Here is a 26858-nt window from a genome sequence, read left to right on the forward strand (position 1 = left end):
GAGATTTCTACTTTTTTACTTTTTTCAAGAAGCTTTATAATTACTTGCTAAAGCATTTTTACCATGACTGTTTTTAACTTCTTCAGATAACCACAATGTTTGGTTAATCTTGAGGTTGGCTTGGTTAACTGTTTTTTCTCATCCTGCTTATGATTTTCCTTCTAATTGTGATTTCTTCCGGTTCTTGATAGATGGGTGATGTTTTAGTTTATCCTGCATTTTTTTTCCTTTTTAAGTTAGGGGAATCTGAATCTATTCAAATGTTTTATTTTAACAGGCATATAGAGCACATTTGAATGCCCTGTCCTACTTTTGTAGGCCATGTTTTCGCAGGCAATCTTGCCATCAGAGCTGAGGGGATGCTGTTTTGATCACTTAGTTTATCTGATGTTGCTGGGCCTCCAGCTGGTGCTGACTGGTACTTCCTGAGATGGCGAAGGTTTTTCTGTACTCTGAGATGCCGGGTATCTCTGTGTAAGGGGAGGAGACTCTGGACCACAGGAATGAAGAGAGCATCAGGCAGCTCAATCATATGCGATAACCTGGGTCAACCAGCCAGTAGCCTCATGAAGTATGGGAGGGGATTCTCCAGTGTCAGCATTCAAAGACATCATGAGTTTTTACTTCTCATTTTCTTTTAAGTGATATAATCGCATGGAAATTAAAGAATACATATCTTGTATGAAATATATGAAACTTATATGAAATATAAGAATGTGAGAAGGCCTACAGTGTGGGGATCCCCAGGCCATTTGAACAATGAATGTCTGTGTTACACATCTTTGCTCACTTTTTCTCTATTCTTGTAGTTCATCGCAGAACCAGCACAGATTTTCATATGAAAGTTATTTTTTTAACCTCAAAAAGTGACAGAATGGAGTGTATCATGAAAAAGTGTGACATCAAAACCTCAAAATGTGATATTGGTAAGCATTTTGTCCTGAGAATACCAGCATTTCCTCTTAGGGGATCATGACACTGCAGTGACCATGTGACCCTGGCTGTGCTAGTCAGCCTGGGCTGGTCATTGACTGTGATGCTGGTCTCCATGTGATTGACTAGTGTGGGTCAGTGCCTCCAAAGGTGACAGCTGTGTGCTCAGTGTCTGCCACATATCTCGGGCTCAAGGTCCCTTTTATAAATGTGCCTGGATCGATGATGACTTTAAAATGGATCTCATCGGAATCTGAACAAAATGAGTGACCAAATCACTTCTGTGCCACTTCTGTGAGCTGAGGTCCAGCACAGGGGCCATGCCAGACAAACACATGGAAGGTGTTCAGTTTGGTCAGCACTGGTACTAAAATGGCCTGTGGAATTAGACAACTAACCAGCTCACATACAGTACAGGAAATTATTGGACAGTTACCTACCAATATGTGGTTGGGGGTAAGATGGAGACTCTTCAAATGCTTGGCTGGTAGCATCTGTACACTACAGTGACCAGACACTGGGGAGCCAGCACAGGAGTTATAGGATTTACAGGAAATTATTGTGTGAACCCACAAGCCATTCAGACATTTGTGTGAGCGCCCAGAATATTCTGGTTGATGATTTGTTGCTTGATGGCAAAGAGATGTCAGCATTCAAAGACATCATGAGTCTTTACTTCTCCTTTTCTTTTAAGTGAAATAATTGCATGGAAATTAAAGATAAATATCTTATATGAAATATATGAAACATGAAATATAAGATTTATTTATATCATGTAAGATATAAATATCTCATATGAAATTTTGTAGTATATTTTCATTTGATTGCCAACCCAGTCACTAGGACTGAAACAATTGTTTCTTTTTTGTTTTCCCATCAACCAAGCAAGCTATTTAATACATGTTTCAGTGCTGGTTTCAACTACATGTTGCAGCAAACATTTTTAGAAGTGATATTTCAAATTCTTGGATTTTCACATGGATTTCATTGTCTGCTTTCATATGTCCTCCGTATGTGACCACTGTATTGATTAAAAGTTGTAATAAATGATTTTGAAGGGTATGTGCTGGAGGAACTTTGGGACAAATGTTTTAGAAAACATTATTTCCATACAATTTGGATCAAAGATGTGAGCATAATTGTTCTTGTTATACAGATGGTCCAATGAGTGTCTAATGTGAATTCTTACAACTGCTTATAACAAAATAGTCCATTAAGCAAATTTTGTTTCACAACTTTCCTAATTTCCCCTGTACTCTGTAGATTGGGTGAGATAGAATTCCATGGATCTTCATTGCCAAACCAGTGAAGTGCTAATTTTGACATTTGTACCAGCTAACATAGCTGTGAAGAAACACACCAATACACTTCTAAGGTAACATTCAAGTTTTAGTGAATTTATTTTTGTGAGTTATTTTTATTCTTTTAAGTAATCAAGAATTTAGGTTCACAAAGAATTGGTTAATACTAACAATTTCAGACATTAATATTCTGATGAGCTGAGGCATCAATCTCCTTTTTATAAAGATTTTGTTCTTTTCTCTACTTTGAATAACATATGAAATGTCCAACAGGAGTTATAAGTTAGTGTGTATTCCATATATGTTAATAGCGAAACATCCTGTCTTATGCAAGGCTAAAAATTGTCCGTGTATACTTCTCAGATTCGTATACATACTCTCTTCCTACAGGACAACATAGACCAAGATCTAGGTTTCATATGGATGAATTTATTCATCCCTTTGAGGCAAGACAAGAAGGAAAGAAAGTATTGGGAATAATGCTACCCTCCCATCCTCAAGGGCCAGTGGGAACTCTAATATTGGTAAGCCTTTTGTCCTGAGAATACCAACATTTCCTCTTAGGGAATCATAACACTCTGGTAACCGTGAGACTCTGGCTATGCCAGTCAGCCATGGGCTGGTCATTGACTGTGATCCTGGTCTCCATGATTGAATAGTGTGGGTCAGTGTGTCCCAGAGTGACAGATGTGCTCAGTGTCTGCCACATATCTCAGACTCAAGGTCCCTTTTATAAATGTGCCTGGATCGATGATGACTATAAAAAAATGGATCTCATCGGAATCTGAACAAAATGAGTGACCAAATCATTTCTGTGCCACTTCTGTGAGCTGAGGTCCAGCACTGGGACCATGCCAGGCAAACATGAGGAGGGAGTTTACAGGGACTAGGGTATTGGAAAACTAACCTACCCATATATATTAGAGCAAATGAATTGTTCTCAGGTCTGTAAATATCCAGCTGTGGTTTGACATAGCAACTCTCTTTGTACTTGCTTGGCAGCATTTATAGAAGCAGCTGGTAGACCCTGGGGAACCAGGACATAGTGAGATTCATGGGACGTTATTGCACCTACTCTTGAGCCATTCACATTTGAGCTCGCAGAATTTTCTGGTCGATGATCAGTCTCTTGAGGGTAATGGGAGGGTCAACATCCAAATCCAAAGATAATAATGAGATTTTACTTTTTTTTTTGAGTCTCATTCTGTTGCCCAGGCTGGAGTGCAGTGGCATAATCTCGGCTCACTGCAACCTCCACCTCCTGGGTTCAAGAGATTCTCCCGCCTCAGCATCCTGAGTAGCAGGGATTACAGGTGCCCGCCACCACGCCTGGCTAATTTTTGTATTTGTAGTAGAGGTGGAGTTTCACCATATTGGCCAAGCTGGTCTCAAACTCCCAAACTCAGGTGTGATCCACCCACTGCAGCCTCCCAAAGTTGGGATTATAGGCGTGAGCCACTGTGCCCGGCCTTACTTTTTATTTTCAATTAAGTGAAACAATTACATGGAAATTGAAAAAAAAAAAGGTACTCTAAGTAGACTACTCTAGTGTATTTTAATTTTCTTGCCAATTCAGCCACTAGGATTGTGTCACTTGTTGTTTTGATTTTAGTTTTTCGTATCAAAAAGCAAACCACTGTTTATATTTGAGTGCTGGTTTCAACTACATGCTGCCTCAAATAATTAGATTATATTACAAATTCTTTTTTACATATATGAATACATATATGTAAATATGTATTCATATATCCTCAAAGGTTTCCATTGTGTTTGAAGAGATATCCTAATTGTAATAAATGCTTTTGATTGGGGATGGCAGGGAAGCTTTGAGACTAATGTCTCAGATTTTTTTTTTAAAAAGTTTATATTCTATAGTTATCAAAGATGTAAGAATAATTTTTCTTGTCATTCATTGGATAGTCCAGTGAGTGTCTAGTGTGAATTTTTATATTCACTTGTAACTAAACATTCCATTTGACAAATTTTGTTTCATGACTTCCCTAATTTCCTCTATACTTTGTAGATTGGGTGAGATACAATTCCATGGAATTTTACCACTGAACCAGTGAAGGGCTAATTTTGTCATTTGTACCAGTTAACTAATTTGGGAGGAAACAGAACAACACACTCCTGAGGTAGTATCCAATTTTTAGTAAATTTATTTTTATTATTTTTAAAACTGTCAGTGATTTGGTTTGGTCAACAATAGGTTAATACAGACAATGTTAGGAATTATTAATCTGATGCACTATCTGAAGCATCAGTTTCCTTTATTTTTAAGATTTTTTTCTTCTCTATACTTTGGATAACATTTAAAACACTTCCAAGAGTTATAAATTAGTATATTTTCTATGCTGATTAATAATGAAACCTTTTGTCTTGTGCAAATTTTTAAAAAATGAATATGTCTCTGCATGTGTGTGTGTGTGTATATATATATATATATATATATATATATATATATATATATATATATAAAATCTCTTCTCACAAGATGATGCAGACTAAAACTGCATTTTACATTTTATATGGCTAAGTTTATTGTTTCCTTGTGTCGTAATATGATGGAAAGTAATGGGAAAAATTCTGCTTCTGGTCCTTAGGGACCGGTAGGAATTTTCCCATGATAAGCATTTTGTCCTTAAAATACTGACATCCTATTAAGAGATTATGACACTCCAATGACCATGAGACCCTGGCTATGCTAGTCAGCCAAGGGGCTGACCATTGACAATGATGCTGGTCTCCATGATTAAATAGTGTGGGTCAGCATGTCCCAGGGTGACAGAAAGCTGTGTGATCAGTGTCTGTCACATATCTCAGACTCAAGGTTCCTTTTTAAAATGTGCCTGGATCGATGATGACTTAAAGATTGATCTAATTTAAATCTGAACAAAATGAGTGACCAAAACACTTCTGTACCACTTCTGTGAGCTGAGGTCCAGCACAGAGACCACTCCAGTCGAACATGTGTTGCCTGGAGTTGCAACTAGTTGGTCAGTTAGAAGCAACCACAGGGACTGGGGTATTTGAAAACCACTTGAGTGCATTTATTAGAGGAAATGAATTTTACATTTGTGTATAAAAATTCAATTGTAGGGTAAAATGGAAACTCTGAGAGTTCGGTTGGCGGCATCTATATACCATAGAAACAGAGCCTGGGAAGCAGAACAGTGAGACCCAAGAGAAATGTTCCTGCCTATACTTGGTCTGTTCTCACATTTGCCTGAGCTACTGATTGACCTTTTGAGGGTGATGAGATGGTCAAAATCCAAGGATATGATGAGTTTTTACTTCTCATTTTCTTTTTTTTTTTAATTATACTTTAAGTTTTGGGGTACATGTGCAGAACGTGCAGTTTTGTTACATTGGTATACACATGCCATGGTGGTGTATACCAATCTACAAATACCATATTAGGTATTTCTGCTAATGCTATCCGTCCCCTAGCCCCTGACCCCCCAACAGGCCCTGGTGTGTGATGTTCCCCTCCCTGTCTCCATGTGTTCTCATTGTTCAACTCCCGCTTATGAGTGAGAACATGTGGTGTTTGGTTTTCTGATCTCGTGTTAGTTTGCTGAAAATGATGGTTTCCAGTTTCATTCATGTCCCTGCAAAGGACATGGACAACTCCTTTTTTATGGCTGCACAGTATTCCATGGTGTATATGTGCCACATTTTCTTTATCCAGTTTATCATTGATGGACATTTGGGTTGGTTCCAAGTTTTTGCTATTGTGAATAGTGCTGCAGTAAACATATGTGTGCATGTGTCTTTATAGTAGCATGATTTACAATCCTTTAGGTATATACCCAGTAATGGGATTGCTGAATCAAATGGTATTTCCAGTTCTAGATCCTAGAGGAATTGCCACACTGTCTTCCACAACGGTTGAACTAATTTACACTCCCACCAACAGTGTAAAAGTGTTCCTATTTCTCCACATCCTCTCCAGCATTTGTTGTTTCCTTTTTTAATGATTGCCATTCTAACTGGCATGAGATGGTATCTCATTGTGGTTTTGATACACATTTCTCTAATGACCAGTGATGATGAGCCTTTTTTCATGTTTGTTGGCTGCATAAATGTCTTCTTTTGTTTTACTTCTCATTTTCTTAAAGTGAAACAATTTCATGTGGTATCTTCCAAGTATATTTTAATCAGTTGCCAACGCAGCTGCTAAGATTGAACTGTTTCTTTTGTTCTTCTCTTGTTTTTTTCTATTAATTTAGCAAACAATTTCATATATAGTTTGCTATCCTTCTCCATGGGGCCTGCATCTTCAGATTCAACTAACCATGGATTGAAAATACTTGACAAAATATTGTATAGTTTCATCTGTACTGAACATGTACAGTCTTTTTATTTATTTTTTCTTTCTTTCTTTCTTTCTTTTTTTTTTTTTTTTTTTTTTTTTTTTTTTTTGACAGAGTTTCACTCTGTCACCCAGGCTGGAGTGCAGTGGCATGATCTCAGCTCACTACAACCTCTGTCCCCTGGGTTCAAGTGATTCTCCTACCTCAGCCTCCCGAATAAGTGGGATTACAGGTGCCCACCACTGTGCCAGGCTAATTTTTGTGTTTTTAGTAGAGATGGGGTTTCCCCATGTTGGCTGGGCTGGTCTCGAACTCCTGACCTTAAGTGATCTGTCTGCCTCGGCCTCCCAAAGTGCTGGGATTACAAGCATGAGCCACCACGCCCAGCCAAGTACAGACCTTTTCTTTGGTCATTATTCCCTGAACAGTACAGTATAACAACTATTTATGCAGCATTTACATTGTATTCAGTATCATGAGTAATCTAGAAATGATTTCCTGCATATAGGAGGATGTACATAGGTTCTATGCCAATAGTGCACACAGTGCTCGCTGTGTTTAAAGAAATATCCTAGCTATAAATAATTTTGAAGTCAGTGTGCTGAGAAAACACTGACATGGATAGAAAATATTTTATCTGTCTAGAATAGAAAAAATAGAATAGAAAAAATTCTATCTGATCAATCTGATCAAAGATGTGAGCATAATTATTCTTGTCATACATAGAGTCTAATGAACGTCTAAAGTGAATTCTTATAACTGCTTGTAACAAAATATTTCATTTGGCAAATGTTGTTTCACAACTTTCCTGATTGCCTGTGTACTTTGTAGATTGGTTGTCACAGAATTCCATGGACTTTAACTGCTGAACCAGTGATGCGCTGATTTTGTCATATGTACCAGCTAACTCATCTGGGAGGCAACAAAACAATATTCTCCTGAGGTAACATCCAATTTTTAGTAAATTCATTTTTGTGGGTTGTTTTTATTATTTTTTTAAGTAATTGAGAATTTCATTAGATGTGCAAGGAGTCACTTAATACAAATAGTATTAGGCATTCAGTACTCTCATGAGATATCTTAGCCTTCAGTTTGTTTTAACAGTTTATATTTTTCTCAGCTTTAACATCAGAAACATTCTATAAGTGTAATAAAATTGTTATACTTTACATATAGTTACATAGTAAATCCTCCTGTCTTATTTAAGTTTGAAAAATGAACATGTATACTTCTCATTCCCATGTATATAATCTCTTCCCACAGAATGAGGTGGACCAAGAAACTGGGCTTCATATGAATGAATTTATTTTTTTCCCCATATGGAGACATGAAGGAAAAGTATAGGGAATAATTCTGCCTCCCACCCACAAGTCTCCGTGGGAATTCTCACATGTTAAAAAGCATTTGTCCTGAAAATAACAACAATTTTTCTTAGGGAATCAGGACACTCCAATGACAGTGAGACTCTGGCTATGCCAGTCAGCCATGGGCTGGTCATTGACTGTGCTGCTGGTCTGCATGATTGAATAGTGTGGGTCATTGGTGACAGATAGCTTTGTGCTCAGTGTCTGCCACATATCTCAGGTTCGAAGTCCCTTTTATAAATGTGCCTGGATGGATGATGACTTAAAAATGGATGTCATTGGAATCTGAGCCAAACGAATGACCAAACCACTTCTGTGCCAGTTCTGTGAACTGAGGTCCAGCACAGGGACCATGCCAGGCAAACACGTGGAGAGAGTTCAGTTTGGTCAGCAACTGGTACCAAAATGGCCTGTGGTATTGGAAAACCACCCCACTCACATAGGTTACAGCACATGAATTGTACAGAGGTCTGTATGTGTTTGTATATATTTATATATGTTTGTGTACATACATCTTTGGGGATTATATGGCATTTTTTTCAGTGTTTGGCTGGCAGTGTCCATACTCTAATAGTAAACAGAACTACACAAGAGTAGAGGGAACAGTAGGAAATGGTTTTGCCTACCCTAGAGTCTTTTATACATGTTTTTAGGTGCTATAATCTTGTGTGTGAGGTCAGTCTCTCAGGTTCATTAGGTGGACAGTGTAAAAGGCATTATGAGGGTTTACATATTATTTATCTATTAAGTAAAAGAAATATATGGAAATTGAAGAGTAGCTTTTATCTATTAAAGAAAAGAATGTATGGAAATTGAAGGGTACTTTCTATTTGTGGAAAGTCTTAACATTTTAATTTCCTTATTGACCTTGTCACAAAAATTGGAATTTAAATTTTGCCTGTCACTCAAAGAGAAGGTTTTTAGACATTGATTGAGGGATTCTAGTAGATGCTATAGTAAACATTTCTAATTGTAAAATGATTAAATTTGCAATTCATAGAGTTTTATGTGGATTTCATTGCCTGATACTCATTTTTTTTTATTAGTGGGTCTCATAGATGTTTAAAGGGAGATCCTAGTTTTATTGTGTGATGTGAAGGGAGGCCTTTGGTGTTAGAAAACTGACTTTCAGTACTACCCATTTCCAGGGAGTGAGCATAATTTTTATTCTCGTACCACATGGGCAAGTGAGTATCTGTGGTTTATTTCTTACAACTCGTCATTAGTAATTATGAAAGTAAGAAAGTTGACAAATGAAACTCTTTTAATTATGAGGGTTTCATTTGTCAACTTCTTACTTCCTCAGTGTGCTTTGTATATTGGAGGTAATACTGGAATTGCATGGAATTCCTACCGCTGCTCCACTAACCTGCTGATTTTGTCACATGTACCAGATTCTTTGTCTGGCAATGAGAACAATACACTTCAGAGATAATATTGCAATTTTTAGTAAGTGCATTTTTTCTAGGTTAGTGCTATTATTTTATTTTAGCAAGTAAGATTATTATTGGTTTTTCAAGCAGTCTGTTAATCCAAATGGTGTGAGGCCCTAATAATCTGGTTAGTCATCTGAGGTTTCTGTGTCCTTTGTCCAGTATTTTTATACTTCCTCTGTTTTCAAATAACATTAGGATACCCTACTAGCAAAATAATTTAGTATATTTTATATACTTGTGCATAGTAAGCCTGTTGTATATGTACACTATTTGCATGGTTGGCAAATTACATTTGCACTTTATATTTTTCTATAATTTTTTCCTATTTTCAAAGGTTAATGTGGACCAAGAACTAGATTTCATGTAAAAGAGTTTTATTCCTTCTACTTGAGGTGTGGCATGAAGGAAAGTAATGGAAATAATTCTGCCCTCCCATTCTCAAGGGCCAGGGGAATTCTAATATTGGTAAGCATTTTGTCCTGAAAGCACCAACATTCTTCTTAGGCAGTCATGACACTCCAGTGACAATGAGACCCTATCTGTGCTTGTCAGCCATGAGGCTGGTCACTGGCTGTGATGCTGGTCTTTGTAATTGAATACTGTGCATTGGCAAGTCCCCAGGTTGACAGAAAGATGAGTTTTCAGTGTCTACCACATATCTCAGGCTCAAGGTCCCTTTTATAAGTGTGCCTGGATCGATGATGACTTGAAAAAATGGAAACCTTGCAAATCTGAACAAAATGAGTGACCAAGACACTTGTGTGAGCTGAGGTCCAGCACAGGACCATACCAGGCAAACCTGTGGAAGGTGTTCAGTTTGGTCAGGGACTGGTAACAAAATGAACCCACTCGCATATGTTAGAGCAGATGAATTGTACAGAGGCCTATATGTCTTTGGGGATTACATGACAGTGATTTAAGTGCATGGCTGGCAGCATTCAAACACCTAATAATCAGGCTTTGGGGTGCCAGTGTCAGAGGAGTGAACATTGTAGAAATGGCTGTGCCAGCACTCGAGTCATTCACGCTATTTCGTAGATGCCACAACATTCTTAGTGAGTATCAGCATGTATAGGTATATTATGTAGTCAGAAAGAAATTATCAGTCTTTGCTTGTTATTTATTCTTTCACTAAAAGAAATATGTGAAAATTGAAGAGTGGGTTGTATTCATGGGATTATCTTATTACATGCTGGAATTTGCTTGCTAACTCAGTCTCAAGGATTAGAAGAGCATTTGTTTTTCTTTTTCCTGTCACTCAGGGAGCAATTTTCTAAGCATTAGATGATAGATTAAATTAGATGCTTCATTAAACATTTTAATGTGAAATAATGAAAGTTCTAATTCTGGGGATTTTAGGTGGATATTGTTGGCTAATAGGTATATTCCTTCATTGAATCTTTGTATATTTTAAGGGAGATTCTAATTTTAGTAATACTCAGGGGGCCTTTGGCCTTTCAGACCAAAATCTTGGAAACATTGATTTTCTATACTTACCCTGTTCCAAGCAACAAGCAGATATTTTAGTTATGTGGATAGTCAAGTGACTGTGGCCAATTAATTACAAACTGTTGTCAGGAATCATTCAGTTGGGAAGGTTTTGTTTCAAAACTCCTGTAATGTCCCCTGTGCCTTGCAGAATGGAAGTGATTTTGGAATTGCATGGAATTCTCACTGCTATCCCAAAGAAATGCTGATCTTGTCACTTTTACCTGTTCCATTCCCTGGGGCAGAACAAAAGGATGCACTCCAAAGGTAACATCCAAGTTTGAATAAATTTACTTTTTATGGCTTATTTTGTAATTTTTTCTGTAGTCAAGTAGATAATCAGTTTTGTGAATGATCTGTTAATAACAATGTGAGGCATTAATTATCTGGTGAATCATCCAAGGCTTTCATTATCCTTTATTTCCAATTTTTTTTTTGCGTTCTCGCTTTTCAGTAATATCAAAAACACCCTAGTAATTTTAGTATATTTGATATTAATATACATAACAAACCCTCCCTTCTTGTGCATGTTTGACAAATGGACATATATACTTACCATCTTCCCATATTTGTACTGCTTTCACAGATCAGCATGAACCAAGAACTGGGTTTCATATAAAATATTCTGTCCTCTTGAGATGTGACATGAAGAAAAGTATTGAGAATACTTCTATCACCTCATCTTCAAGAATCAGTAGGAATTCTCCCATGGTAAGCGTTTTGTCCTGAAAATACTGGCATTCCTCTTAGGAGATCGTGACACTCCAATGACCATGAGATCCTGGCCATGCTAGTCAGCCATCGGCCAGTCATTGACTGTGATGCCAGTCTCCATAATTGAATGAATAGTGTGGGTCAGTGTACCCCAAGCTGATGGAAAGCTGTGTGCTCAGTGTCTGCCACATATCCCAGGCTTAAGGTACCTTTTATAAATGTACCTGGATTGACGATGACTTTAAAAAAAAAAAAAAAAAAGAATCTCTTTGAAATCTGAAAAAAATGAGTGACCAAACCACTTGTGGGCTAATGAAGTCCAGCACACATGACAGGCAAACGTGGAGGGATGTGGATGGTCAGTGCCCACAGGGACTGGGGTATTTGAAAGCTAATCTGCCTGCATATGTTAGAGGAAATGAATTGGACAGTCATCTATAAATATCGTATTTTTTTAATAAAATGGCTATTCCTTTGGTGCTTGGCCGGTAGCATCCATCCACTGGTAGTAAACAGACCCTGGAAAACCAGCACATATGTAGTGAGACGCCATGAGATATGATTGTGCCTACCTTTGAGCCATCCATACAGTTATCTGGGACATGACAGTCTTTTGAGTGAGAGCAGTTTACTAAGGTCACTTAGATCATCAGTTCCAAAGATTGTGTGGATCTTATCAATTTTTTTTAGGCAGACGTAATATCTGGAAAATAAAGAGTGATTTCTAACCATGAGAATATTTTAATTTGTTTAACTTTGCTTGCTAACCCAGTCCCAAGAATTCAGACCTTTTTTCTGTCTGTATAAAACAATATTCTAGACATTTGAGTGATTCAAGTAGATGTTGTGAGATGATTACATTTCCAGTCCTTGGAATGTTGTGTGGATTTTATTGGCCAATCTTCATATTTCATCGGTGGATTTTCCTATGCATGTTAAGGGAGATCCTTGTTAATTGATGTCTAGGTGGACTTTAGGGTTAACCTGAACAGGTCTTGGAAAAAGGACTTTAAACATTCTCCTGTTCTGTGGTATAAGTATACTTTTTTCTGGACATAGACCTTGTCAGTGAGTATGTATCATAATTCCTCATAACTTCTTATCAGGAAACATTCGATGTGGAAGATTTCTTTCTCAACTTTTCTAGTTGCCCCTGTGGTTTGCAGGTTCCATGTGATACTAGAGTTGCATGGATTTTTAACCTTTACACCAATGAAGATATGAGGCAAACATTGCTCCTTTTTTAGAAGTTTGCATTTGTCACTGATAACTGTAATAATTGATCTTGTTGAAAAGCTTGGGAAATGAAGATCTGATATGTCACTTTTACCAGCTTCCTCAACTGAAAAAGAATACAACGAAACACGCCGAGGTGACATCTAATTTTTGATACTTTTTTTCCTGGATTACTACTGTTTTAAGTATTTAGGAATTTAATGGGTGCTATACTACGGAGCCAGTTAATTCAGATGCTATAAGACCTTACTCTGGTGAGTCATCTGAGGCTTCTGTTCTTTTCTAGAATTTTTGTGATTTCTCAGTCTTGCTGATGATCTTTCTATGGGCATGAAGCGTGGAGAGTGCCAGAGAGGCTGATTCTCAGCAGTGTGGCAGAGGAAAGTTGGGTGCGACCAAGGGGTATGCGGTGCCCAAATGCCACTGGGTCCTCAGCAGTACCACCTGGTGAGCGTCACTCTGAGAGCTGAGAGTAGGTGGGAAGCAGCTCATGGTGAGAGGGTTCAGAGGCCGCCTTTCCCTCTCTGCATACGGCCCAGTTCTTCTAGTCACACGTCCCGGGACAGTACCATACCTGTGTGTGTCCTGCCTGCATTGCTGTGATCACTTTTAGTGGAATCAGGTACAGTGCAGCTCTGTGCAGCTTCTGCAAATTGCCACGCTCCCACTCTCAAGCAGGTTGAGTGCTACGAATGATTTTTAGACCATTGTTTGTTTATTCCCTTCTCTTATCATGGCTTGTTGTGACTTCTTTCTCCCCAGTCCACTGGGTCACCTTTGAAGGTAAAGTAATCCTGAGGTGGTTGAATTTATGGAAATGCTATGCATTGTTGTGAATGGAATGTTCATCGGGCCAACATCTTCTTGGAACTTTGAGCAAACTGATAGTCTGGTTGCACATATGATTTGTCTGGCAGCAAATGTTGGACAGTATTTGGACTGATGGAAGCTAGAGACAAACACATCGACTATTGTTGAATAACACTGGAAACATCCTAGGAGAGCAGTACATTAGCTAATTTAATAGATACATAAACTGAATCCTACCTTCTTTTGCTTGATGGACCAGCAGACACATGCTTGTATCATTCTCATGTTTCTACATGTTTGCCCTATTCCCACAGGTCAACAAAGACAAGGCACCTAGCCTCACATGAAACTTTATTCCTTTCTCTTGAGATGTGACATGAAAGAAAATATCAGAAATGATTTTTCCATCCCATCCTCAGGGGGATGAATTTTACCATCCCACCCTCAAGGGCCAGGTCAGGTCGCTAAGCATTTTGTCACTAAAATATTGCCCTTTTCTAGGGATTACGTAATACTCTATAAGGCACTGTCTGTGCTGGGCAGCATGGATCCTGGGTCATTGCTGTGTTGGGGGCTGGTCTCCATGACTTAATAGGGTGGATCAGTGTGTCCCAGAGAAGTGTACTCCAGAGTGCTCATTTTCTTTCATGTTTCTGAGGCAAACAGTGCCCCTTTTTTTTAGAAGTTTGCATGTGTCACTGATAACTTTAATAACTGATCTTGTTGAAAAACCTGGGAAAACAATGAGTTAAATAATAACTTCTCTTAACATGAGGTCCAGCACAGTTACCTGACCTAAGCAAACTATATGGAAGGAGAGTTCAGTTTGTTCAGCTATGTGGTCCCAGCAAGGACTGTGGTACTGGAAAACTAACCAGCTTACATGCACTAGAGAAATAGAATTGGACACTGATCTGTAGGTACCCAGTTTGGAGATGAAATTGCAACTCTTGAGTTCTTGATTGGCAACATAAATATGTTGATAGTAAACAGACCCTGGGGAATCAGCACTTGAGTTGTGAAAATGCAGGAAATAGCTATGCCTACACTTGAGCCATTCACATTTCTGTTGGAGCTGCAATAATCTTCTAAGTCATGCTTGCCCTCTTGAGGGCAATGAGATGGTCAAAATCCAAGGAGATTTGGGATTTTCACTTTTCATTTCTCTAGTAAGTGAAAAAAGGATATGAAAATTGAAAAATAGATATTACTTATGTAATCTTCACAATATAATTTGCTTGCCAAGCAGTCACTGGGATTTAATCGGTTTCTTTGTCTTTCGTTTTTCTCATCAGCTAAGAGAGTGATTTTGTGTGCACAGAAGTACTGTCTTCAGCTACATGCTGCATTAAACATTCCTAGATGATGTGAAATGATTAAATTTCCAAGTTTTTAAAATGTGAATTTTTCTGGCCACTTTTATATCTCTTCAGTGGGTTTCTAACGGATTTAAGGAGAGAGCCTAGTCATAATGAATGGTGTTGTGTTGGGTATGCTGAGGAAACTTTGAGACCAATGTTTCAGAAAAAATTATTTCTATACTGTCATGTTTCAAGTACCAAGTATTGTTCTTGTCATATGGATGGTCCAGTGAACATCTCTGGTGAATTCCTTACAACCAACCTCTTGTTACTAAATATTCCATTAGGAATGTTTTGTTTCTCAACTCCCTGATTTCCCCTTTACAGATTGGAAGTGATATTGGTGGAAGACAACATTTTGCCGCTTGGAATTCTTACCTCCACACCAAAGAAGTACTGTTTTTGTCATTTGCACCAGCTTCTTTCTCCAGGAAAGATCAAAACGATGCACTGCAAGGGTAACATCCAATTTTTAATACATGTAACCTGGATTATTTTTGTTGTGTTATTAAATAACTTAGAATTGTTTTTACGAAGTCTGTTGAACCAAACACTGTAAGGCATTAATAACCTGGTGAGTTATTTGAGTCCTCTTTTCCTCTCCTAGAATTTTTGCACAATTTATATTTTGAATAATATCAGAGACATCCTAGTAGAGTCATAAATTGGTACATTTTATATGCAGATACATAGTGAAGCCTCCTTTCTTATGCATATTTGACAAATGGACATGTATATTTCTCATCTTCCCATATTTTTACTCCATTTCCACAGGTCATGTAGACCAAAATGTGGATGTCATATGAAAGAGTTTAAACATTCCCCTTGAAGTATGACAAAGTATCAGAAATAGTTATACCATTTCATGCTCACAGACCAGTGGGAATTCTCATAGTAAGCATTTTGTCCAGAGAATACTGTATTCTTCTTAGGGAATTATAACATTCCAGTGATAATGGTAGTCAGCCATGTGGCTGGATCATCGTTCTTGTATCCTGGTCTCTATGACTTAGTGTGGTCATGGTGTCATTGTGTCCAAGTGTGACAGAATTGTTAGTGTGTAGTGTCTGTCTCCTATCTCAGGCTCACAGTCCCTTTTATAAACATGCCTGGATTGATGATGGCTTCAGTATCTTTTGGAAATCTGGACTAATTGAGCAGTAGAATTGCTTCTCTCAAATTGATTTCAAGTCATATAAAAGCCCATGTTACACATACATTGTTAATCTGAGGGAGGTTGTGATCATTTAAGATGTATTTTATAAACACTAGGACCACCAGTAAGAAAACAATTCAAAAAATATTAAAAGAACAACCGAAGAATTAGAATAACCGAAAAGATCTGTTTAACACAAAAGAAGGCAGTTAAAGATGAACAGAGGAACCAATAAGACATATAGAAAACAGATAGGAAAATGACAGACATAAACCCAGCCATATGACAATTATATTAAATTTTTAAGAGATTAGGAAATTCCGTTGTTTTTTAAACATGAACAACTAACTATATGCTGTCTACAAAAGAGACACTTTAGAACAAAAGATACAAATAGTTTGAAAGTAAAAAGATGGAAAAAGCTATATCCAGCGAATCCAGAAGAGAACAGAAGTGGCTATTCTGACATCAGAAAAAAAGAGACTTTAAGATAAAGTATTGCTAGAGAGGAAGAAGGTTAGTATTTAATGATAGAAGGGTTAATATGGAATATGTAACAATTATAATCATATCAGCACTAACAACACTGCCCAAAATTACATACACTGAAAACTAACATGATTGAGGGGATCAATAGGCAATTCAACAATAAAAACTTTTGTTCATACCCTCTTCTTAATCACTGATAAGTCAATTAGATAGAGCATCATTGAGGTTACAACATACTTCAGCAATATTGTCAACCAGTTTGACCTGAGATAGACAGACAGACGGACAGACAGACAGATAGATAGAGAAAACTCCACCCAACAGCAGAAATACAAATTAGTTTCAAGCATACCTGGAGCATTCTCCAGGATAGAGTATATGTTAGGCTATAAAACTGTACTCAATAAATTTAAGATTGAAACCATGTAGAGTATGTTGTGTGACCACAGAGGAATTAAATTAGAAGTCAACACAGAAATAAATTTGGAGGTCACAAAATATTTGGAAATTAACACACTTTACAGAGCCCATTGGTCAAAAATATTTATATTAAAAGAAACTAGAAAGACCAGGGTGGTTGCTTACACCTGGAATTCCAGCACTTTGGGAGGCCTAGGTGGGCACATCACTTGAGGCCAGGAGTTCAAGACCAACCTGGGCAACATGGCAAAACCCCATCTCTACAAAAAATACAAAAAATAAGTTGAGCATGGTGGTGCGTGCCTGTAGTCCCAGCTACTCAGGAGGCTGAGGTAGGGGAATCTCTTGAGCCCAGCAGGTAGAAGCTGCATTGAACCAAGATTGCACCACTGCATTCCAGCCTGGGTGACAAAGTGAGACCCTGTCTAAAAAATAAAAGGAATCTAGAAAACATTTTGCATAGAATGTGATACAACTAAAGACATGCTTAGAGGGATATTTATAGTTTTAAATAACTGTATCAGAAAAAAAGGGAAGGTAAATAAATGACATAAGCTTCCACCTTAAGAAACAAGAAAAAGACTAAACTAGAAGATGAAATCCAAAGCAAGCAGAAGGAAGTAAACAATAGGGATTTGAGCTAAAACTGATGACATAAAAAATGAACCCAAAAGTTGGGTGTGTGCAGAGATTTGTGAAATTGACAATCCTTTAGCTAGACTGACACAGATCATTAGAATTAGGAATGATGGAGACGACATCACTACTGACCCTATAGATTGGATCAGGAATGTTGCTGTTTGCTGCATTGTGCTTTCTTGAGGGGAGAGCTATGAAGGAAAACAAAGTTCTCATTGCACTTACAACTCAACAATACAGCGTTGACATTTTGATTCTCATTGGCTTCAGTGCTCATCTCTGTGAGGTTTCCAGAAGATCCCATAGCAATATCACTCATTCTAAATTTATCTCTGGGCTACCGTGGGAACACGGTATATATATATTTTGAGGCTGAGTCTCGCTCTGTCACCCATACTGGAGTGCAGTGGCATGATGTCGGCTTGCTGCAACCTCTACTTCCAGGGTTCAAGCGATTCTCCTGCCTCAGCCTCCCAAGTAGCTGGGATTACAGGCACGTGCCACCACACACTGCTAATTTTTGTGTTTTTGTAGAGACAGGGTTTCACCATGTGGGCCAGGCTGGTCTCAAACTCCCGACCTCAGGTGATCTGCCCTCCTTGGCCTCCCAAAGTGCTGGGATTACAGGCATGAGCCACTGTGCCTGGCAACTATGTTTGTAGCCAGTGGGGGATTGTTTTAACTAGGCAATAATTTGATCTATTTTGGGAAGCCTCTTGTAATCAAATCATGTATCAACATTAATCACATGGTAAGTCTTCCATGGTTTTCATTCCTAGAGATTCTAGGATGTTTGACATTTCTCTGCTTAGCTTATAGCAGAAAGGTATTGGGTATCAAGAATGTTTGAACAGTTTCTCCTTTTTGGGAATGAAGATGATATTGGGCTAGAATGAGATGTGTGATTGAGAGAATGTCCCTGAGGCCTGAGCAGTGTGTCCTTTTGGGTATGGGCATTGGAAGCATGTAGTGAATTCTTAATAATTTTATGTTGCCTCGGCATCCATCTTGAGTATAAGTTTAACTTTCTTATACCAGAAGCAAGGCTTACTCACTTTTGCACAGTTTCCAGTTCTACACCTCCTTCTCGTTCCTCAGTGTGCTTGGTCCAGATAGCTGCCTTATCCAGCTGCCTCCTTTGGACCACTTCATCATGGGACAGCTTGATGCAATCTACTTGACAAGCCCCTTGAACCCCATACCCCTCATGGAGCCAGTGTCTACCTCCCAGTCACAGTGTGACCCCAGGGAACTCATGCCTGCTTGCTTTAAACCCACCACTTAAAAGTCTCCACAGAAAACCTGTTTGAATAGTACCCTTGTCCCAATAAGGGCATTGGCCCATGGGTGTCTCTCTCTCTCTCTCTATTTCCCTTTCTCTCTCTCCCTCTCTCTCTCTTGCTTCCTGACCTCTGCGTGTGGACTCCAGGCATGCCATATATCTCTCAGGACCTGTAAGTAATACTATCTTTATTTTTATTTTATATCTCTCCTAATCATTGAAAAGGTGCTGTCTATCTTGAAGATACTATATTAAATAAAATGGGAACTTGTCCCTAACACAGTTAGTGACAGGCTGAAACACCTTGATTGCACTCTTCACCCATTTAGTGATTTTTCTCAAGTTTACTCTACACCATGTATTATCAACATAATTGATATTATAGGATAGAATTATGACACTTCTTTTGCCACAGAAAGTTCTATTGGACTCAGATTATCTAGAGCTACTACATGTATGCTATTCTATGATAAAAGATGTAGATGTGATAAAAACATTTATAAAGTACCTGTCTTAGAAATGTTAGCTAAAATTATTTTGGGAAAAGTATGTTTGAAAATAGAATTGTAAGCTACCACATTGTGATAAATATTTCTAAATGTGTTTATTAACTTGTCAGGAGACAACAGAATGAATTAAAACGGTAGCCTTGTATCAGTATGTTTTTATTCAGAAGACAAATGCACAAATAGTTTTAACTATTGTATGTTCTTGGCTTCACTTTTTTTGTAAAGTTAAAACATTATACTTCAACTATTGTATGTTCTTGGCTTAACTTTTTTTGTAAAGTTAAAACATTACACTTTTACATGAATCTGTAATTTCAAGGTATCTTAATGGTTGACAGGGACAGGACAATTCAAGAAAACCTGTAAATATGTTTGGTAAAATTTATGATGCATTGTTTTGCAGATGGCTTCAGAGAGTATTAGCACATCTGTTTGAGATACGCACAGTTTTACATTTGTCCCTTAGGTAATCAGCAGGGCTGAGATCAGTAAATCACATGTAAGCCACTGTTATGAGGCTATTCTGAATAGAGTTATATCATTTTATCATATCTAGACTTTCTAGTTATATTGATGCTGTTGAAAATGATTTTGTATTACATGCTTTCTTCCAAATCATATATCAAGATATTTATGTATGTCTTTTAAATGAAGAGTGGTTAGGATAGTCCTGATTATTGCACATAAATATTGCCTTTCACTAGATTATTGTTTTGGGCCAAATTTTAGACTATTGTTTTAAAAAAGAGTAGTTTACTTTAATCCAACCTTTCCAGATATTTAGAAATTATTGAAATGTATTTTTTGTAAAGATGGTCTTAAGAAAATTGTAGAGCTAGAAACATGTCCTTCACCAGTGGAATTCTTAGAAGCTTTCCTTGGGCTTCACTGGGTGCTAATAGACCATGATCGTATTGCTCTGTATATAATGGTATAAATTTTGTTTTATAACACTTAGTCTTAATAGAATGGGAGTATTTTATCTTACTAACATAGTCATTAGCTGGCCACTCTCTGTGTCCATTGGACCTATAGGGTAAAGGGAGGGCAGTGCGTATTTGAAGCCTGTGCATGTGACACACAAAGGGCTTAGCAACCTCTGTGTTTTCCCAGCACAGGATACCCATACTTACTGAATGTTTTATTGTTAAATTAGATTGTGTGTGTGTGTGTTTTATATGAACATACAAATGTATGTATTTTAGTTGCATTTTTTTCTTAAAATGTTATTTTTTCTCTTTTTCTTTTATGTCAGGTGATGATAGGGCCTCTAGGGAAGCGAAACTGTCCATGCCCTTGCCTTAACTTTCAGATATGATAAAAACAACATTTATAAAATACCTGTCTTAGAAATATTAGCTAAAATTATGTTGGAGAAAGTGTGTTTGACAATAGGATTGTAAGCTACCACGTTGTGATAAATATTACTAAATTTGTTTATTGACTTGTCAGGAAGCAAGAGAATGAATTAAAGAAAACTCCAGAGAATGAGCTGACAACTTACTCCCTGGTCAGTGGCTCTCCATGCCTACCTGTGGTCTCTTGGACACCCTTGCAGGTATGTGGGCAGGGAACTGTATGTTTATAGGAAACAGGCCTAGGATGGAAGGAGTCAATAGATCTTGCTCTTCTTGAGTTCGATGACATTTGTTTCCAGTTAAATAGCATGAAAACCCATCTGAGAGCCAGCTGAGAGTGGATACAGTTCTGGGGAGTTAAAGACGAGTGGTCACAACAGGTCTTCCTTGGCAATCCGAGCCCAAAACTGAATCTGCCACCATAAGACCATTATGTCTCAGCTTTTTATATAATTGATTCATCCAGTGGACTTTTAATTTCTTATGTCCAGATACTTTTTCAGTTCTTTTTTTTTGTGATACAAGCACCTTGTGGATTGCCTGTCATAGAACAGGTTCTCAATAAACTTTTATTGAAAAAAGATGTATAAGTAGATTGTCTTGAGTAATTTTGTGAATAACCTGACTAAGCAGTAGAAGACAAATGATTTTAAAACAGAAAGAGACATAACTTTCAGTGGGATTCAGGTGATCTAGTCGGGTCTGGAAATGTGCAAGAGAGAAGGTCCCTGATGCAGTGTGCTGACATTGAAATGTGTAGTTATGGACTAGATGGTTATGGTTTCAGAACTGTGTAAGTAAGGGGTAGATTCCAAATTAAATCAATATTAAAGAGTAGCAGACAAGGAATTTCCAGATTCCAGCTGCATTGCTTGTTTCATTGGAAGTGGTGTTTCTTTTTTTTTTTTTTTAAACCTCAGAAGATGACTTCCTGGGAACTCTTCTGGGAGTGAATGTTATCCGCGAATTCCCAAAACAACACCCCTTAGACAAAAAGCCTCCTCACCTATGCATTGCCTAGGCCGCCCACTAAAGGTAAGGTGTTAGTTAAAATAGTCCTTGCTTTCTGGGAGAAGCCATGTCTTAGTAGAAATTGAGCTGTTAATTTTCTGAATATTGATGATGTTTGATTACATTCTAATTGATTCTAAGACTTCATAATATGTTAAGAGATGCAGCTTTTGTTATATACCTTCGTGGCTTTTCTACATCTCAGTACATTTACTGTTAATATGAAGGATTTCCTTAACTTCTCTCATCTAGTAAACTGAACTCCTTCATGGCTTGATCCATTGTGATGCTAGAAAATTGTTGTACCTAGAAGACACAGTAGCTTCTCCATAACTGTTAGACTGGAAGGTTGACAAACTGGTCTGAAATAACTGATCAAATCAATGAATGACCTAGAGCTTTAAGAAACCAGATGGGAAGAGACAGACATGAAACCCGAGGTTGTTGATGGCTATTACTTTTGAGCCTAGCAAAAGGAGAAAAAGCAGCACCAATATCTGGCATCCTTGACATTAGGAAGTTTTACTGTCATTGTTTTGGCCTCATCATGGACCCAGGTGCTAAAAATGAGATTTTCTCTGTGTACTGTGGGTATATTTGTTCTAGCACAAGTAGGGGGAAGATTAAAGAGGAATTTCATAGCCCCATGACTCCTAAGGAAATGTGTTTCTCACCTTTACCACTTTTCCCCACTGTGTCCTTGCAGGTGATGGCCACAAAAGGTGGATTTGTTGAGTTGGTGCCATTCCTTCTACTGCCAGCTTCACCAAAACAATGACACAGTCTTCCTTCTGCATGGAGACTCTTCTCTTTCCTGTGTTGCAGTGGATGCCTCCTGCAGATAAGAAATGCTTAACTGAGAAATGCTCATGTTGGGATATCATCGATGAGACTTTAATTTGGGCATGGTGACTGTTTCCCTTGCTGCCACTTGACTCAATCCCAGGAGCCTCAGTAGAGAATATAATATTACACAAGATGCTCAAAATGGTGGAATTGCTCAGTGCTCCCATAAATATACATTTATAATTTTCATTTGCCACATGGTAAACTGAAAAACACAGAATATATTAAAAAGAAACTCTGCATGATTTTTTTTCAAAAATTCAAAGCATATTTAAATAATATATAAATTAAATGCCCTCCTCTCTTCCAATTCTGTCCCTATAGTTTTCCTCTATTAAGCGAACTACATGCATTCTTTTAGTGGATAGATGCACACAAACACACAAGCCATTTGGGGAACGATCCACATGTGTGGCCATATTGTAACACATTTTTCTGCAAATTACCTCTTTCATTTAACAGCCCTTATTCAATGGCCTTTTTCTTTTTCAGTAATACATACACATCTGTGTCATTTGTTGAATGACGACATCAATGTTTTGTAGATGAAATATAATTAAATGTTTTAAGCATTTCTCACTCATAGATATTTATGTTAGCACCAAATTTCTGTGCAATGAACCTCCCTATATATTAATAATTTTGCATTTGTCTATAATATAATAAATTACTTATCAGTTGAATTACTGGGATTAAGTATGTGCACACCTTATATTTATATTTTGAAAATTAATGCAAGATTGCCTTCAAAAATGTGGTTAACAACTTTATCCTCAAATGGCAATGTATGAGATTGCCAGCTTTCCTACAACCTCACAGACAATGGATTTTATAAATATTTAACATTTTTGCCAATGTGATCACCCAAACTGTTGTCTTAAATTGTATTTCTTTTGTTTTTGAGTTTGGTCATTTTTTCATGTTTATTAGCCATCTGTATTTTTTAATTTCTTCTTTATGTCCAATTTTGTGGGTGGGAGGAGGATTTAGTCTCTTCCTGATTTTGAAGAGCTCATTTACTATTTTGGGAAATAAGATTTGGATTGTCAACCATTATAGCTATTTTTTACACACTTTTTAACTTTGTTTTTGTTATAAGAATGTGTATGATTGTTATATGTCCAAGTATAACCATGTTCGCTTTTATGGCTTCTGAGTTTCATGTCATTTTTGGAAAGATATATATACTGAGTCCATAAAACCCTTCACATATGTTAAATTCTAATTCTTTTGTGTTTTTTTAATTCAAATTCTTAAATCATGAGAAATTTTTTTGTTTTGAAATCTTAAAGTTGCCAAGTTACTTGCCATTACTTGCGATTATTTGCCAATAATTGCCCATTTATCTGTACCGCCATCTTGCGCATATGCTGTACTCTCATCTGTGACTGGCTCCATTTTTGTTCTGTGGATTTGTGTGTCTCTTCTTCTGCCTCCTGTCTCATGTGTCTTCTCGTTGGAAGAAATTACAGTTTAGACTGCAATTTCATCAACTTTAATAAATCAATTGAGGGGAGAATTGGTTTTTAAAAATATTAAGTAAGTCTTCGTATCCAAGGACAAGGTATGTCTTTTCTTATTCAATAATTTTAATTACTGTTAATATTTTCACTGTGGTGATGGGAGTTTTTCTTTTAATTTATTTTCTTGTTCATTTTTTGTATCTAAAGTTTTTGTTTCGTTTTGTTTTGGGGGTAAGTTGTCACCTTACTGTTTCTTGTTGCTTTTCAGATTTTTTCAAAGTATAGACTAAATCCTTCACAAATATTTAAAGTTTCTATTTTCCCCCCTTCATATTGATCCTGATTTTAGTTATGCTGACAAAGTCCACAGACTGTTACTATCAGAACACTTGAACAGTTATGGAAATATCACCTACCCTTGATTTAATCAGAGTTTAATGGTATGCTTCTTTGGTTTGACTGGCACATTGTTCCTGGTCATTTTCTCCCAAAGACCACCAGAAAGAGCTATGATCAAGCAAAGCTGAGTTTGTTAAACTTACCTGCAGCAAGGGAAAACACCACCTTGATAGGGTTTAATAATGTTTCAAAATCAAGAAATGAGGCTTTGGGGTCTGGGCAGGGAACTAATTAGACATGGGCAAAATTTGTCATGCAATACTTTAAGATTGGTGGGAAAGTGAGATGAGGTTCTTAATGTGAGTACTGATGGTCAAATCATTTTCTAGGTGAGCTGTTTGCCTATATAAAGATGTTATCAATGATAGAAGAACTATTTGCCTAGATAAACAAACTGAATTTATTTATTGGTTTACAGTTTTATCTTGCTGGGCAGGACTCTGCTGGGGGTGGTATCAGGTCTTATTCCCAATAGGTAAGTTATTTGGATATGGGTGGTCTTAATCATCAATGTGTAAAATGCTGATTTTAAGTGCAAAATACTTTGTCTACCATGTTAGGAAAGTCTCCCACCTTTTATCTTTTTTAAGGAATTTTAATCAAAACCAGGTGGTAGATATAATCAAATTTTTTTGCAGAATCAATTTTACTGTTCTTTAAAAAGACTTTTATCACTGTTTAATTTACTATTATTAATTTACTATTATTGCAACTTCCTTTTATTTCTTGAATGAACAGACTGACCCTACTGGTTTTAAAAATGTTTTATTCTTTTAATTTACTACTTAATCTTGGGTATTTTAATTTGATTTGGAATTTTTACAAGTATACAAATAAGTGAAATTGATCTGTGATTTTTCTTTCTTGTGCTATTTTTGTCATGTTTTGATATCAGATATTCTGGTTGTGTTAAAATAATTTTGAGGATTTTGTTCTTATACTGTGTTCTAGAGTGGGGAAAAAAAAAGCTCTAGTCTCACTATCAGTGTTTAAGTGAACACATCAATGACATCATCTGGACTCTGCTTTGTTTTTGCTGGTTTGGCATTAGGACATCTAGAAGTTTTTTTCCTTTTTTGTATGGTTATTGCTTGTTCTTTGTTTTGTGTCAAATTTAACCTGTTTTCTCTTAGCAAATCACAGTTCATGCAGATTGTCAAACACATTAGCATTGTTATACAAAGTGTTCTTTCGTCATTCTATTAAATTTCCATTTTCATTCCAGTTATAGTTATTTCTGCTGTGCCTTTGTTAATGAATAAGTTTAACTAGTGGATGTTTAGCATCACTAGCCTTCCCCTTCCCTCTCCCTCAATCAGGTCTTTGGATTTTTTAAGGTTCTAATTTACTTATATATATTGTTTCTGTATTCTTTTGTTTCTTTTCTTAATAAATTCTTAAACTTGTGTAATACATTCATATTCACTTGTTCTTGGCAATCAAAGATTTACCCTGCTGTGCATTTTATAAAACTTTTCATTATGAACACATTGTAAACATACAGTGTATGAGGAGAAGAGAACAGTGAACTAGCATGTACAAGGAACTGGAACTGGTTCGATCATTATCAGTATTTTGCCATATTTACTTCGTGTTAATTTTAAGTGTTTTCAAATAAGCTGGAGAAATCATAACACTTCTTATTCTCCCATAAACATTTTTACAATTTTATTTTTGGATGTGTATATATACACACTCATATGCTTTTATATTGTTCTATAACTTTCTTTTATATCTTACGTAATATATAAGTATTTTAATATTTCTATCTGATTATTACATATCCATAGATGTGGAGCTTCCCTATTTTTATGTAAGTAAAATTTACATAGTTAAGTGCATTGATATATAGTAATTGTATAATTCAATAACTTTTCTTAAAAGTAATTACTATCCCATTCAGGAGATAGAATATTTTTGTTACTTGAGAACCTACCCTACTGCCTCTTTCCAACAAAGCGCCTTCTCAAAAAAACAATGTTGTGATTTCTATGATCATAGATAAGTTTTGCCTGTTTTGAAATTAATGTAAGTGGAATCACATAGTGTGTGTCTGGCTTCTTCCACTCATCATAATCATGTTGAGATTTATCCATGCTATTCTCTATGCAGTTTAAAAACTTTTTTATAGTTGTAATATTTCACTAAATCGTCATATTGCAGTTTATTTATCTGTTCTCTTGTTGACGGACACCTGAGTAGTTTCGAGTTTTTAGCTGTTTTGAATGTTAGCAGATCTCTTATGTAAATACCTAAAAATTGAATTGTTTGATCATAAGACAGATTTTGCTTAACTTATAGGAAACAGAGAGTCTTCTAAAGAGGTG

At 36.9% G+C, this 26858-nt stretch overlaps 1 long non-coding RNA gene, 4 other non-coding genes and 1 pseudogene across 23 annotated transcripts in view; all 6 read left to right on the forward strand.

The window, feature by feature from the left end:
- The window catches only part of LOC105739932, an 86071-nt gene extending 60316 nt beyond the window's left edge, over positions 1-25755 (forward strand). For 14 of the 19 annotated variants that reach the window (XR_004030502.1, XR_004030494.1, XR_004030507.1 and 11 more), the window contains 13 exons: positions 810-926; positions 2197-2308; positions 2625-2758; positions 4258-4369; positions 5334-5442; positions 7382-7493; positions 11425-11549; positions 12719-13235; positions 15287-15417; positions 19093-19117; positions 20907-21012; positions 21733-21847; positions 22530-25755. This is a non-coding gene — a long non-coding RNA (uncharacterized LOC105739932). Of the gene's footprint in view, positions 1-809; positions 927-2196; positions 2309-2624; positions 2759-4257; positions 4370-5333; positions 5443-7381; positions 7494-11424; positions 11550-12518; positions 12625-12718; positions 13236-15286; positions 15418-19092; positions 19118-20906; positions 21013-21732; positions 21848-22529 lie in introns of all 19 variants that reach the window. The other 5 variants (XR_004030503.1, XR_004030495.1, XR_004030512.1 and 2 more) reach the window with 5 other exon arrangements.
- On the forward strand, positions 1150-1241 carry LOC115835735. The gene has a single exon (XR_004030759.1). It is a non-coding gene; the product is annotated as a small nucleolar RNA SNORD116 (small nucleolar RNA).
- LOC115835736 lies at positions 2979-3073 on the forward strand. The gene has a single exon (XR_004030760.1). It is a non-coding gene; the product is annotated as a small nucleolar RNA SNORD116 (small nucleolar RNA).
- LOC115835737 lies at positions 5086-5177 on the forward strand. The gene has a single exon (XR_004030761.1). It is a non-coding gene; the product is annotated as a small nucleolar RNA SNORD116 (small nucleolar RNA).
- LOC115835734 lies at positions 10043-10125 on the forward strand (annotated as a pseudogene).
- Positions 11779-11873, forward strand: LOC115835738. Its single transcript, XR_004030762.1, has one exon. It is a non-coding gene; the product is annotated as a small nucleolar RNA SNORD116 (small nucleolar RNA).
- Positions 25756-26858: the final 1103 nt, after the last annotated feature.

Source organism: Nomascus leucogenys, chromosome 6, assembly GCF_006542625.1.
Source record: "Nomascus leucogenys isolate Asia chromosome 6, Asia_NLE_v1, whole genome shotgun sequence".
NCBI classification, from domain to species: Eukaryota; Metazoa; Chordata; class Mammalia; order Primates; family Hylobatidae; genus Nomascus; species Nomascus leucogenys.